Genomic DNA, 13,639 nt, shown 5'->3' with positions numbered 1-13,639 from the left:
TTCTTACTAGTGGCAATAAGTATAAAATCAAACTTAGACTTTATTAGAATTTGGAATATTTTTATCCTTATGCAGCTAACAAGTACTGCTCTGAACCATATGACTAGGATGGTCTCTACTTCTAGTGGGTTAGACAAAGACCAATGGACAAGGGACTAGAATTTTAATTTGTTTTTGTCATTTACTTCAGGATCATAAGAATTTTGAAGAAACGGATCTTACTACTTCTGTTTTCTTATACTATATTTTCTCTAAATTTCTTTGTGCCTTAAATTTATACCTGTTTAAGAGCAGTATTTAGTGACTTTACACTAAGCTGTTTATATTAATTAATAGGTTCACAGTGGTTTGGTTCAGGATAACAATAGAGCATCCTGACAAAAAGGATCATTTGGCCAACTTAATCTTTCTGTAACCACAGATTCAATTTGTGTCAGGGCAAGCCCAGCTTAGTATTCACTAGCTGAGCAGTTGACTTGTTAATTCTTTCATTTTTTAACAAGTACTGAAAATGATTGGAAATGGAAGGTCTGAAGGGCATCCAGTAAATAAACTAATGTAAGTTTTTTCTCTTCTTATGATAGTAGGAAGATTTCAGAATCCTTTCAGTCTTTACTTAGTCTTTACTTAGCAACCTCATTCAAATAAAAAAATACCCAGGATTTTGTGTTTTAGACCAAATTTTCTAGTGTGTGCCAGGTATATATAGTCTGTTTAATTTATTATTATTTTCTTTAGCAGAAGGCAGATTATTACAACCTTAGAGGACTGGACTGCAGCAGTATCTCTCTTGGGTGCAATAAACATTGTAGCTTCTCCATTAATAAGCAAGTGATTTTGACATTAGTTGTTGATATTGACGGATATGCCACACTGATTTCCTGATTGGATTTACCGAGTGTTGATTGCCATCGGAAGGAACCTTTGTTTCAGACCAGATGCAGGGTAGCATAAATCAACTCAGACAGATGTCATTAATGCCCTATAACTTGAGTAACTGTGAACAAATAGTCTGAGTCTACAGAGACTGTTGTACACAGCAAAGATTTTTGCCATCTGACACTTGGACGTTTTGTATAACAAAGAATTTGAAAACAGCTTTAGTGAAGATATGTTTTCTATATGTTTTGGTCCTGTTTCTACATTGAAGTAAAAAGTATATTTATTTCATAACGGAAATATCTTTGAAAGACTGCAGATAAAGATCTGCTCAAAATTAGATGTTTACATAACATTTTCAAGGAACATTTCATAATTTAATTAGAGTTATACCTAATTTAATTAGAATGTTTTGTTAGGTTAGACAGCGTCAGATATAGATGTATATGACTAGGTCAGGCATAAGGAAGCTAGATTCAGATATTATGTGTTTTGATAAGTTCTTGAGGAAGTAATGGTGATACTAACACCTTTCCTTCCCTTCTGAGGTATATCAGGTGTCCATATCCATTTTTTTGCAGTAGAGGGGCTGCGGAGGAGGCCTTTGTAAGAAGTGACCATGGGTTGTCCCATGCCAAACCAAGCTGTTTCCGCTGGCTCTGCAATGGATGCACTACAGGGCACAGGTGAGCAGCAGAGAGGAGCTGTTTTAGGCTGACTGCAGCCCATTATTCCCCATCCCCTGTGCTGCTTGAGGTGGAGAGGAAGTAGAGGAGTCAGGAATGAAGGAGTGAAAGTGATCCTAGGAAAAAAGGGAGGCTTGATGGAAGGAATTTTAATTTGGTCTCTGTTTCTCACCATCGAGGTCTATATTAATTGGCAATGAATTAAATTCATTTTCTATGGGTCAAGACTGTTTTGCCTGTGACAGTAACTGGTAAGAGGTCTTGATTTTTGTCTCAACATATGACCATTTCTCATGTTTTTTTTTCATGTTATCTTCTCTCCACCCTGTTGAGGAAGTGAGGTGAGAGAGCAGCTGAGTGGGTGTCTAGCAGCTGAGCAAAGTTAACCCTCCCCATGAGATTACCTCTGAAAGTAGTGCTTACATGTGGATGGCTTTATAGTGTTGTCGTTAAATTTAAAATTACTAATACATCATGGAATATTGAGACCTTTAAAATATTGCATTATCACTTCTTCCAGAATCTCCTTTATAGTTTCTGAAAAGCCTGCTTTTTAGTTGCTGCTAATTGTATACCTAATTTTTTTTAAGTGTCTATGATCCAAATCTGTGAATAGTTCTGATTCCATATAGTTTAAAGATGTGTTTTAAAACCTGTTGAAATCCATGGAAAATGTTGCATTGATTTGGATCAGGTTTAGGTCAAGGTCTGAGATGTTTACTTGGTGTTGTTGAATAAGAAACTTTCGTAACTTTTAAAAAATTCTTTGCTATGATTCTTGAAATAATTAGTATGTATTTCTACAAGATTTATTTTTTCAACATTATTGTATAGCTATGTTTATCCTATGTTATTTATTTTAAGTTTTTACATAAACTGAAATTAGAATCTAAGGTTTTTAGTATCTCAAACCTGCTGATGTGTACCTGTATATTTATATATTGTTATATATTTATGAAAAATTTTATTTCCCTTCAGATGAAACTGCATCTAGAGCCTGATTTTTGGTTGATTACAGAATCACTTTGTACTTCTTCTTGTCTAAGAAATAAGAGAGAAAGTGTATAATACTGTGATATACTTTTCATTCTAGATGTTTCTCATTGCAACTGAGAAATTGTTCCAATTCTACAATTTGGTTTGCTGCAAAATAAAGGAATAACTCGAGTTATCACTATGTATTACTGGCACAAGTAAAACACCAAGAAAATATTTGCATTATTTGAATAAAAGGGATAAATCAGGTAAAAAAGATTTTTTTTTTCTAGATTATTATCTTTGAAATAAGGTTATATATTTCAATCAGAAATGTTAGTTTTTCAAGGAACTTCTAATACCTGAATAAAAGTGAATACAGGGCTATAAATACACTACAGCTTTGCTTTTATAGGTCTGTACAGAAGGAAATAATAACAAGCTTTTTTTTAATTACTTGCGTGGGAAAGATGTCTACTTTTGGCTTTTGCATTTTTGCAGTATATGTTATGCCTGGAACAAAATATTCTAAAGTATCTTCTTGTTGAATACATTTTTCACCTCTGCTTTTCATAATTTGTGTTTTGTACAGTAGAAAAGGTAATGAGAGATGCCAAAGCTATATCGAATAGCCTAGAATAATGACAAAATAGAGAATAACATTTTGTCAATCTTAAATAAAGATTTCTTTCCCCTTAGAAACATTCCTAAAGCATTGAAAAACAGTAGAGTGTATCCACGTGTATATGCATCTGAATAATACGATATTTGACAATAGCAAACAGCACACCTCTAGGAAGGGTCAAGGTAGATGTTTATTTTGATGATATATGGCTTATATACAGCTTTTTCTTTCAAAGACTAGCATACGCTATTTCCTTAATTAAAAGACCCAGCCAGTACTAAGAACTTCCACATTTTTTTAGAAAATATATATATCGGCTGCCTACTCATGTGTAGAATTACTTTAATCTGTATATATGGCATTCACACTTCTATTAAATTGTGTTACGGCTTTGTAACTTAGATAGGAAATGAACCACTGAGATATAGCATTTCCTTGCACCTTTGAAATATTAAAAGATTACTTCTATAGATTTTGAAATTAACTAACCATTGTTTGATGGACTCTGGTTGATAGAAGTGACAATATTTTACTTTCTATTTGCATGTATTAAATATTATAGACAGATTTCTCTAATTTCCTTTTAATGTATTAATGTAGATTCACAGTGGCTGAGATAAAGAAATTTAAAAATTATGCAATAAATAATGCAAAAGACAATTTAGCTTAATCCTGCAAAAGACATGGAAAAATTCAGAAGTAACTTCTTAGTATGACAGTTCCTCAATAATATTGATGAATGATATAGTCCTGTATAAGGTGCCTCATCTTTTTATGTCTTTTATAGAGATTAGTAAAATTGCATTCTGTTCTGAATCAAATTGAAATGCAATTACATGACAGTCCGTATGCATTTAGATATTTGAAATTGATTTGAAAACTACGTGGGAATATGGTTATAATTTTAAAGAGTCTTTCACTGAAGATTTTATGTCCCTTAAGAAGTATTGTATATCATGAACATCCCAGTCAACCCATTGTGTCTTTCCAGTGGAACTGGGCAGCCAAGTGAAAACATGCAAGGTAACACGGAATCATGAACATGAACAACAAGTTATACAAATAGTGGAAATGTGAGGTCCTTCCTGTCAAGGTGAATAAAGATGATGGCGTATATTGGATTTGTCAGCTTCCAGCTCTGCAGTGTATTAAGCAAAAAATGAGAATAAAATGTAGAAACATACAAACCAGTGATAAAAGAGGAAAAATAAAAAGAAAGAAAGGCCTTTTAACTTATTGCCTTGATGCTTTCTTGTGTTAATCCTCCTGGCATGTGGAATGTTTGCAGATGGTTCAAAACTAGTACACTGAAAGGCAGGGCGCAGTGACTAAGGATACTTCATCTTTTATTTGTGTTGCAGTCACTTAGGAGCTTGTTATATCATCTGTATAGGCTGTGTAGAAAGTCCTCAGTTAAGAGTGTTCCATGCTCGTTGTCAAAAATTGTGATGCTAGTCCCACTTATCAAGCCATAGACAAATGGAAACTGTTGTGTTAGTGCATAACCTTTATCTAAGGACTTTAAAAGTTGCAGAATTGTGGACTAAGGACAGTGTGTTCCTTCAGTGAAGTTTTAGGACTTGAAATACAAAGCAGCAAGCTCTTGGCATGATTTTAAAAAGTGCCATTTGGCCCTATACAGGAATTATAAATGTGCACCTCTGAACCTTTCCAGTGTAAAAACATTAAAATTCTCTTAGTTTATGTAATTTTAGTCCCCGTTTCACTATAGCAAAACAAACCCATGGCTTCATTTGAGGTAGGATTTCACTTGCATTTATTTATCACCTATTTACTTATAGTGTCAGTATTATTTTATATTGGATTTGATGTCAAGTTCAGTGTGCCTTTTCAAAAATTTACAACTGTTAATACTTCATCTGAGAAAATGCTTTTCTTACTTTTTATGAAATGTGGACAATTCATTGAAAAGGGAATAAGAGTCCATGTGTCCCTATTTCCACAGTCATTGGTGCTGTAACTTTCAGGCTTAATGAGTATCCGTGTGTTGCTATGTAGGCTGAGATAAACTTTGTAGCTCTGCTGTGTGGTTTAGGAAGAATATATGTGATAGATAGCCAGATAGAGAAGCCATAGTATAGTTATGAAAAGCAGAAGTCTACCACCCAGAAACTCCCAGGAGAAACAGCATAGCCTCCTCAAAGCTACGAAAAGGCAGGGGCTGTAGGATTTGCCTGAGTTGAGGCTTGCCTTAAACTCTGCCTTAAAAAAGCCCAAATCCCTAAGCACTCTTTGGTCAGGTGATCACTTGGGACTCATGTAAGACTGCGTAGGTGCATTTGTAGGGTGGGATTGGGTGCTTTCCATACAAACTAAATCAAATGTGCCTTTTATGTAGTAGTTACTCTGTTGGCTAAAAAAATGTATTTTGGACACTGTGGAGCAGCATTAAGAAAGGTGACTGAGATCAGATCCTTATTATCAGAATAATTTATAGCTTAATACTTGCAAAGAAGTGCAACATCAGATTTTTCTCTGGCAACTGATAATGTCCTAAACACAGAATGCTGAGTAAAAAGGAAAGGAGATGGACAGTGATGGCTGTATGAGTCTATCTCTTTGTTTCCTTGTTTTGTTTAAAATTTTTGAAGTGTAACACATCAAAGTTGGGTAACACACCTTCAGGAAAGCATCAGTCTGGTAAAGATTCTCCTAAACTTTCTGTATATATCCTTAGAAGAGAAGGAATTATTGAATTACTTCTTTTGGAACACAGGAGTGCCTGGCTGAATACTGTATTTGGATGCAAGGCTGATTTAAACTTGATGGAAAAAAATCAAACTACAATTATGAACTTGGTGAAATTAGTTGAAAAGGTGGTTTCTAACTGTTCTCCGTAGATTATTAGATGTTTGCACTTCAGGATGTGTCATTTTCAGGCCTTTACCTCCACAGCCTGTGGAGGCAGAGCATAGGTAGTATAAACCCAAAGCAACTATAATTACATTGTCAGCATCACACAGGAAGAGAAGATCTAAGTGCTTCTAGTTCTGTTCATTCCAAGTCAGAGCTTTTATGTTAACAGAACATCACGATGGCACATTCACAGATATTCTTTTATCTGGCAATGTTGGAGCTTGTATCTGGGACAGAAGCATTTATACTTTCTCAAACAGAGAAAAATCGGTTCTGTTGAAGCCAATACAAAACATTGTGCCATTAGTTTGAATTGGAAAAAGTCCTTTTACTTGAAGTAAAATAGACTGACCTCTTTGGTATTTCAGTTATTCTAACCTTTTCTTGAACCTCCATAATTAGCACAGAGAGTTCCAAAGACTTTCTACAATAGTAATAATAAATTATTACATGCTTTATATAGTAGACGTTTGTCTGTTAAGCTTTGTAGTTGCATCTGTTTGAACATCTCCATGAGATTCCAAACAATAGCTGACTGGCTGGGTAAGTGAAATGCCTGGTTTATTGAAATCATTTTGTTTCAGTAATCCTGAGAAGGAATTTTCTGTTTGTATCTGTTGTCAGCTGGATACAGGTGGTGAAAAGATAACTATGTGTCAGTTGCAGTTGAAATAATCTTGTTTTTTGTCCTTGGTAGCTAAGTTTGTTAAGTAAGAAGTGTTATTCAGGCTATTTCTGCTCATGTGTATGCCTGCTAGTCATCCAAGATGATTATTAGCTTTTGATATCATTCTAAAGCTTTAAACTGACTTTCATTGACCTCAGGGAAGACTGGAATTAGCGTGTCCAATATTAATGGTATTTCTCCAAAAAGGAAACATTGTAGTAAGATAATGGACAAAATTATAAGTCATGTCTCCATGTAAGGGTTAGTCATATGAGGGACTTTGGGTCACTATTTTGTTTTAGTATGGACTCTTTTTCAAGCTAGTTTATAAAAATTGTATAGGAATTTTGCATCTGGGTAAAAAATTAGAAATTGTTGTGTGAATTGGACAAACTAGTTCAGGGATTGCTTCTGGCTTATTTCGTCCTCATTTCAGAGAGACAATTTCATGATTTTTCCTAAACAACTTAGAAGCTTGTTTGTTTCTTTTACTTTTTTTTTTCCCTGTGAAGTAAATGAAATATTACATTTGTAATAGAAGTTTTGACTTTGAATGGAAGTCAGAAAAGTCAAGAATTTTAGATGCTTATAATATAACTTTGCAAATAAGGTGTTGAATGAAGCTTTTAATTCCACTACTAGTTGTATTTTAATAACTACTTCATTCGGTTTGGCCAAGCACAATATTTGTAACTTGTTTAAAAAATATTTTCAAGTGACAGGTGAAGAAAAGGAAGCTTAAAAGGTAGTATATAAATGATTAAGTGTCTGACATACAACAGAATGCTTCTTATTTTCAGATTCTTGTTCCCTGGAGAAGTGAGAAAGTAAAAGCAAGTCTAGCAGCCTTTATGATTGGATTATTGTCCACCCACTATGATATGGTTCTGATAGACAGGTAATTCCAGCTCCTTTATAATGATTTTTGCCCTTGTATGTGGCTTTTCCCTTAGTGAAATACGAACAGATTCAAATTACCATGGTTTTGAAGCCAATCAGTTCAGTGTGCTTGTGACATAATAGCAATTTCTTTGCTTTATTTGTGTAACAGGTAGTTTCAGTTAACACAAAAGAGCTCATCTGCTCGGAAGCATATTGGATGTGTAAAGAAGTATTTTTCCAGCAAATGAGGGGAGAAGTCAAGAAGGCTGAAACAATTGTAAAAGGCTGAGCGATCCATGTTTTTCTTTGCATTTCCTGTTATATGCAATTGCAAAATTTAAAGAATTGAATACCCAGAGTTGTGCCTCATTGTCTTAGTTATCCTGTTCTACTGTGACGGTAATATTTAAGAAAAACTCAGAGACATTTTGATGAGGTCTATTGTATACACGGGAAGAAAAGAAATTTCCAGAAGCAGAGCTGATCACATTCTTAAAAATACAAACTCTCTGAGTAAGTTCCAAATGTAAGATAATCTGACAGTCACTCTGACTGATTTTCAAGACAAAAAAATTACAGTCCATGAAAAATGAATTTAATTTTGCAATGGCCTCTCACATTTTTGTGATGTAGTATTGCTTAATATTTTTTAAACTCCTGTATTGTACTTAGAGCATTTTGAGAAATGTAAATGGTAGCATAAAAATAAATGCAATATATTGTTAAAAAAACCCCAATTTAATCTGAAGTAGTAATGCTGAAGTGTCATGCTGAAGTACAGAAATTCTAAAGTAAGACTTCTAAACTAAGAAATTTTAAATTCTTGTATGTGGAAATTGAACACCTGTACTGAGTCCTTCAATACTGAGTCCTTGTACTGAGAGTGGTGCATGTCTTCCTGGCACAGTGCAGTGCTGTATTAGATATCTTCAGCTCTGGGCAAACTACACAAAATAGGTTAATACCATACAGAGAATCTGACTCAGCTGCCAAAACCCCTGCTTATTACAAATTTTCCTTACTTTATGTGCAGGTGTGACTGAACTGACTCTGTGTTTGGAGTTAGATCGTGTGTCATTCAACTTGGGTCTATTTACTCTTCTCCACTGCTTGGTACCTGTCACAATTCTTCAAACGGAAAGAGCTCATACTTTGTGGACAATGTGAAATTGTGCAGAACAATCAACACATTGGAGGTAGGGGTGCCATTGAAAAGGACCTTGACAGGCTGATGAAGGTGATGGCAACCTCTTGATGTTCAGCAAAGGCAAATGCAAAGTCCTGCATCTGGAGCTAACTGGCTAGAAAGCAGCTTTGCAGAGGAGGACCTTGGTGGTTCAGATGGACGAGTTATTGGTGTGCCCTTGTGGTGATGAGGACTAATTGTGTCCTGGCCTTTATTAGTAAGTATGTAGCCAGCAGGTCAAAGCAGTCTCCTTCCATTCTGTTCTTGCAACGCTGCATTCAAAATATTGTGTCTGATGTTGGGATTCCCAGTATGAGGGAAACACTGAAGGATTGGAGAAAGTGCAGCAGAAGGCCAACAGGATGGTTAGGGTGGGGGCAGCATGTGGTGCATACGAGGTGGCTGACGGAGCAGAGTAACTTTAGGCTGGATGGAGAAGCATAAAGAAGAATCTTTTTGCAGTCCTCTACTATTGCGGGAGGTGGGAATAGATGACTTTAGGGGGTTCGTTCCAACCTAAATTACTCCATATGAGTGCTGCTTCCACAAAGTGAAAAGGGATTTTTTGATATTACAACTGCAGTTGCTGGACATTCATCTGGTACTTGTTTTGCGCTGTACCTGTTGGTAAAAATTTCTAAGCTTCCCAAGACTTGTTAAGAGTCTGGGTACCAAGTATGTCACTCTGGGCAGTAAATTAATCTACCTTTTCTCTTGAGTTCTAATCTTGGAACCAATCTAGGAAATTGCCATTTATCTCTCTAGAAATAAGTGGTAATTACAGCTTGAAACACACCAACATAGAGAGAATTTGTAATAGCTGGAGAAATAATTACATTTTCCTTTAAGCAGGACAACTATTACAAATCAAGGTGTGAAAAAATATGTAAAAAGAAAGTATTATCATTCTTTAACACTCCTGAGCATCCTTTTTGCCTAATAGCAGAGGCTTCCTTAGAGGCTTGCCTTTCAATATATGGTGCTTTTATCTGAAATGAAGAATCTTTCCTCTTGCTGCTGTTTTCTGTCCAGCTGAAAGGTTCCCTTATTTCTTCTCTCAGTGCTTGATTTGTCTTTACTAGTCTTTATGGATTGTAAAACCAGCTTCTGATACTTTGTCCTGCTTTTGAGGGTGTAGTTTAAATATGCCTAAGGTGGTACTGAAAGGGTTTAAGGTGATAAGGTGGACTTTCACTTGCTGTGAGTGGTTGTATATTAAGTAGTTAACTTGGCCAGCTGAAAATTCTATTTATTTCATGTTTTTATTTCTACCTGTTTAATTTCCCCTATATTAGACTGCATGACCACATGCTTGCTAGTATCAGTACAGGGAAGAGGCAGGAAAAAGTAGGTGATTGGGGAGGAATGTGGAGGAAAGAACAGCTCTTCATACTAACGATGTATAGGCAGCCTCCACCATGGGTAATGCTCAAGAAATTATTTGAACTAGGTTGTTATTATTACTGCTTTTCTCATGAGAGAACACTTACTGCAGGTGTGAATTCTTTTTTTGCCAAATGGATGAATGATATCTCTGGAGATCGTGTAGCTCAACCATCCTGTATTTGGCCACTCTCACAGTAAAAAAACCAAACAAACAAACAAAAACCCAACCAAAAAGCCCAAACAAACCAGAAGAACCCTCCCCCAACATTTCTTATGTTTAAATGATATTCCCTGTATTTTAATATGTCTGTTGCCTCCTGTCCTGTTAGTCAATACCACTGAGAAGAGTGTGGCACGTTCTTCTTTACTCTGCCTCAGGTTTTTATATACGTTCATAAAATCCCCTTGAGTCTTTTCTTATCCAGGCTGAATAACTCCAGCCAATCCCTTAATCATCTTTGTGCAACCTCCTCTTCCTGCCAAGCTTCTTTCCAGACAGTTAACCCCCTGCCCATACCAGTGCATGAACTTCAGTAGGTTCCTGTAAACACTTTTCTCCAGCCTGTGCAGGTACTTCTGAATGGCAGCAGAGCTGTCAGTCGTATCAGCCACTCCTGATTGTGTGTTGCCCCTAGTCTTGCAGAAGTCATGCGTTACCCCATCTTCCATGTTGTTAAAGGAAGATGTTAAACAGTGTTGGACCTGCACTGACCCTGGGGGATGCCACTAGTGACTGGACTCCAGCTGGATTTTGTGATGCTGAGCCTGGCAGCTCAGCTGGCTTTTAATCTTTAATGGCCAATCTATTCATAGCTGTGAAAGCATTACTTACTGTCTTCATAATGTAAAAAAAGGAAGTCTGCCAATATACAGGTTCACAAAGATCATTTGGCAAGTGCCTCACTGGAATCCATTTACCGAAATGAACGTTATACACGTTTCTTGTGAAAATATTGATAAGACTTTCTTCTGTCTTGCAGGTTTTTAGGATTTGGGAATGTGCAATAGGCATGACCTTTAGGTTTTGCATCCTTTTATTATTGCTTTGATTGATGTCTAAAATTAAGCACTTGGAGGCTGAAGTATTTGAGCTGTGAGAAAACTGTCATAGAGTCAGAGAAAGCTTATGTCATTTCAGAGGACATCCGCTCTCACAAAAGGTATATATAGATAGTTATTATACATACACAGTAAATTTCTGACTTATTCCTAGGTTTAGTAGAAATAAGTGGTTTTCTTTGTGATCCCACAATAAGTAGAATTGGCATTAGCTGATAACTACATCATAGCACCTGTGACATGCGGGTAGAAAAACTTTCTTGGAGTTGAGCGTCATCAGCTGAAGAGTCCAATTTAAACTTGTTTAAATGTTTATTATTTCTTTTTGGTCCTTCCACAAAACATTGTCTTTTGGGTTATAGCAGTGGTTTCTGTGAAGGCTGCAATGTCAGAAACATGAATATACGCCTTCTTATAGAGGCTGATGTAAATTTAAAGGGGAAGATATTTTCCTTAAAAAAAAAAAAAAATGATACAAATACAACAAAAGAAAATAAAAATGCAAAGTAAAAATATTTCAGATAAATGTAAGTTTTAATGTCTACAGGAAAAACCTGGCTGTTAAAATATTTTGGCATACAAAACTTCAAATATCAGTCCAAATTATCATCATCTTTATTCATACTTATGTTGTTTTGTTGATTAAATTATTAATACTGGAGTAGAGAACAATAGATAAAAAGGTAAGTCCTCTAGCTTTATTGAAATTATTAAATCTCAATTAAGCAGGTTAATCTTGTAAAATAAGCATAACTCTCTAACTAGAATAAAATTCTAGCATTCAGGTAAATGCTATGAGACAGACGAAATATATTTACTTCCTGATTGTATATAAGTTTTGCAACTTTTAAAAATGGTGAGCATAGAAAGGTAAGAATAATCCTACTCCCAGTCATTCATGGCATGTCTTCTCAGTCTACACCAGGAGAAGGAGCATTGGGCCACTGTGGCTTGTTCAGACATGCTTTTGAAGAATATTCTTCTGCAAATGGTGTGTGTGTATATGTCTCCCTGCCCCTATATACACGTGTGTTTCAGAAAGCATGTGAGTTTCTTCTCCATGTTGGACACTTAGCATGAAGGATGAACAGACGGGTGTGTGTAACCCCTTAAAACCGTTTCTGCAATAACACTAAAATATGAAATATGGCATTGTTTTTAATAAACAGTGCACATAAAGTAGGAAGCTTTTCCTGCATACCAGTATTAGAGTTATTCTGACACCAGCTGAAAGTGTGATCAAATGACCATCTGGTTTGTCTGGGTTTTCTATTTTTCATCTCAACAGTGCATATCAAGACATAAACTCTCTCTTGTAGGAGCGTATATGTGCAGGTCTCATTAACTACATTAGCTAACCTGGGATAAAGAGTGAGTTACTTTGTTAGGCATGAGAGGAAGACAGAGGCCCTTACTGGTGAGGATCGTTGTCTCATCAGTCAAAATTTGTCTTCTAGGCCACTGCAAAATGTATTTCCTGTCATTGGCTTGTCCTTTACCCTAGTTCAAGATGTGCAGTTCTGTTCTATGCTGAGACATTTCCCTTTGACTGTAACTGAGTACTTTGAACTCTGCCCCAAGGGAGACATTTAGCGGATTGTCTCATCTCTTAGTATTGCAGTCTGCTTCACCACACTGCCGAAATAAAAAAACCCTGAGACTGGACAACTGCCCATATAAAGCCTCTGAATTTTCTCCATTATTCAGTCATATCACTTCCCTGAGACTCTCTCTTAAATGGAGATCAGTTGCTCTCCAGAATCATCTTTTTCTTGGAAATTGATCTCCATCTTTTTCCTCTCAGTCCTGTCAGTTATGGTATTTGCTCAGCAACTTGGGATTTTAGAGCAGCCCATGTATTGCTCACCAAATTCTTCCAAAGATAAAAGGAAAAGCATGATTAGATAAAATCCATGCTTCCCAAACTACTGAAAATTTTTGTGAAATTACTTTTAGAATTTGGAAAATTCACATAAGAACAAAATCAGAATTTTTTTGCAAATGTGCTTACACAACAAACTCAACATGGTTACATCCATGTTCTAGTTAGTGTTTCTATGCTGAGTGTGTTCCACTTGAAAGGTAGTACTTTTACTCCCAGTCTGATGCATTTTGATATGGTTTTCTAATGATCTACCATCTTAATTTGTGTCCCTGAATTAAAGGATTCTTCTTTATAATAATGCTTTATCCTTAGGATGTTTCCCCATACAATATTAGGTTCCCTGTAACTACAAACCAACTTACAATGACTTTCGCTAAACCTTTATATTTTTCTGGAGTCTGTGCTGAGAGAAAGAAATCGATGCAAAAGTAAGGAGGATTCAAATATTTTTAAAATTATTTACTCTTTAAAAGGCAGTTGTAAGTCCAAAACTTACTAAGGGAGAATCGATCATACAAAAAGAAGTTAGAGA

The sequence above is a fragment of the Cuculus canorus genome, chromosome 4 (genome assembly GCF_017976375.1).
Source record: "Cuculus canorus isolate bCucCan1 chromosome 4, bCucCan1.pri, whole genome shotgun sequence".
Lineage (NCBI taxonomy): Eukaryota > Metazoa > Chordata > Aves > Cuculiformes > Cuculidae > Cuculus > Cuculus canorus.
The sequence above is the reverse complement of the archived record's forward strand: the minus strand, read 5'-3'. Positions refer to the sequence as shown.